The sequence below is a fragment of the Buceros rhinoceros genome, unplaced genomic scaffold (assembly GCF_000710305.1).
Source record: "Buceros rhinoceros silvestris isolate BGI_N320 unplaced genomic scaffold, ASM71030v1 scaffold10415, whole genome shotgun sequence".
NCBI lineage: Eukaryota > Metazoa > Chordata > Aves > Bucerotiformes > Bucerotidae > Buceros > Buceros rhinoceros.
Window position 1 is genome coordinate 29885 of NW_010413402.1, and position 2253 is coordinate 32137.

The 2253-nt window shown below is 58.7% G+C and overlaps 1 protein-coding gene across 1 annotated transcript in view; it reads left to right on the forward strand.

The window, feature by feature from the left end:
• The window catches only part of SMG6 (SMG6 nonsense mediated mRNA decay factor), a gene marked incomplete at its 5' end in the record, with an annotated part of 33343 nt that overhangs the window by 29408 nt on the left and 1682 nt on the right, over positions 1–2253 (forward strand). The window lies entirely within an intron of this gene.

Sequence of the window (2253 nt, forward strand, 5' to 3'; positions counted from 1 at the left end):
GATGGAGCGAACCGGCGTCGACTGGAGGGCTGGGAAGCGGCCTCCGTGCACCGTGCCCGGCCAGCCTCACAGGCACCTTCCTTTCCTGGGGGAAGCCGCGGGGGAGCTGTTGGTGCTGCCGGCGAGGCAGCCTTGCCCTCCCGCCTGCTAGATGCCAAGCAGCCATGGTGTGTTTATCTTTGAACTGCAAAGGGCTTTATGCCCGTGAGAGAGGCCTCCGTGTGCCCCGCCGGTGGGTGAATTAATAGCAGTGTCTGTGCCGCAGATGGGAGCGGGTGGTCAAGAGAGGAGGAGACCAGTCTGGGCCATACGGCAAGCCCTTGTGGCGGAGCTGGAAGCAATCCCAGCTCTCAGACCACTGGACTCTGCTCTTCCGTCCGTGGCTGAGTTGTGAGCACGGTTTTTGATCTCCTGTGAAAAACCAGCATTCTCGGAGCTTTCTGCCTCCTGCGTGGCTAGCCGCCAGCTGCTCCCAGCACTGGGGTCTCTGGAGACAGCAAACTGGTTGCTGCTGGGGACTGCAGAGCAGGTGGTGGTGTTCACGAACTGCCTGCAGGTCGGCTGGCACCGCAGCTGCCTTCTGATGCCTAGGGCCCTTCAGGGATTCCCCGGAGGGCTCCTGGCTCTTGTGACCCTAAAATATCGCTGAGAATGTTGCTGGCAAAGTAAATCCTGTTGTCAGCACAAATGCCCTGGTGGTCTCCGAGCGCTCGTGTGCCTGTGCTGGCACAGCCCAGGTTGGGCTTGGTGCCGACGCTGTGATATTGAGAAGAGCTGGGTGCAGAGGAAAGAAAAGAAAGTAAAGGGCCTGGGGTTTAAAAAGCAAATGAGAACGTTTGCTGAGTTATTTCCCAGTGCCCAGCACAGAGCGAGGGTGTTGGCTTCTTCCCCGGCCTGTGGGTTGCTGTGGGCAAAGGACTGGCTGGAGCTCAGGGCAGAAGCGGCTGTCGGGAAGGTGCAGGTTTCCATTTCCCAGCACATGAGTCACCTCCCCGTGTCGCATGGGCAGTGGTGGGAGCGGGTGCGATGGGCCGGTCCGCCCCTACGGGCATGTGGGAGGACACAGGGAGCAGTCTCACCCTGCCTGCATCCCCCAGTTGCCAGGAAGCTTTACTGGGAGGCCGCGAGCCAGGCTCACCGTAGTCAGAGCTTGACTGCGTCGGCTCTGCGGAGCTGGATCCAACTCTGCAGTTGGACCAAACGGCCTTCAGAGATCTCCTCCTACTGAAATCCTCCTGCAAATCCGGGATCCGAGCATGGCTGTGTCCCTCCCGTGGCACGGGCCTGTCTGACCTTCAGCTGCGAGCTCTCGGTAGCAGGAGGAGCTCTGTGGGGAGGGAGGTCTGTCAGGGAGCCGCTCTGCTGGCTGGAGGTAGCTCTCCCCGGGGATAGCTGCTCCCTCCCTGCCCCGCTGTGTGTTTCCAGGTCTCTGGAGCCCCAGCAGCTCCTGAGAAACATGTAAGCTTGCTTGCTTGCCCCGTGTCTGGTGTCTAATGAATCCCTCGTGCTGGTGATTCGTTAACAAATCACACAGTGGTGGTGTGAGCAGTTGTGGGGCTGGATGCCGGCAGAACAACAGTTGTGGGGAACTTTCACAGGATTTTATGCTCACATACACAGACTTCAACACAGATTCAGGTCTCGAGAAAAAGGAAATCCGAACTATCAAATGCTTTAATAAACATCTTTCCCCCGTCTTCCTCAGGCTCACACTCTCCTGTCCTGTCTCAGTCTCAGCTTCTCCCATTCTTGCTGTAGATGATGCTCAGTCTGTCCCAATTCCTTCAGCGAGCCACAGGCAGCACAGGTTTCAGGACTCGTGCGTAACCGTTTATTGCTGCTGCTCTTTGCTTTTTGCTCGATTCCTTTGGCTGTGGTGCAGGTCAGCCCACGGTCCCTCAGGGTTGTCCCTGCCCTGGCGTGTCCCCCCTGTATAGCAGTTGCGGTGTGTCCTTCAGCGTGTCTCTGGCAGCTGCCACTCTCCTGCAGATCAATCAGTGCGAGGTCACCATGTGCTCTTCTGACTGACTTTTGGGGAGCTCCAGGGTGTTTAAACTGGTTTTGGAGCCAGCCAGTTGCGAGCAGCACATGGATTTCACAGCCTCCTCCCATGCAGGTCACCACTATGGCCCTTGGCTACCCAGACCCTGCAGCATGTGCCCAAGGCAGGGTCGGGTGAGCGCGGTCAGAGCCCCATGGCTTGTGCCCAGTGCAGGCAGCTGAGCTGTGCTTGTACCCCAGGGGCAGCACCAG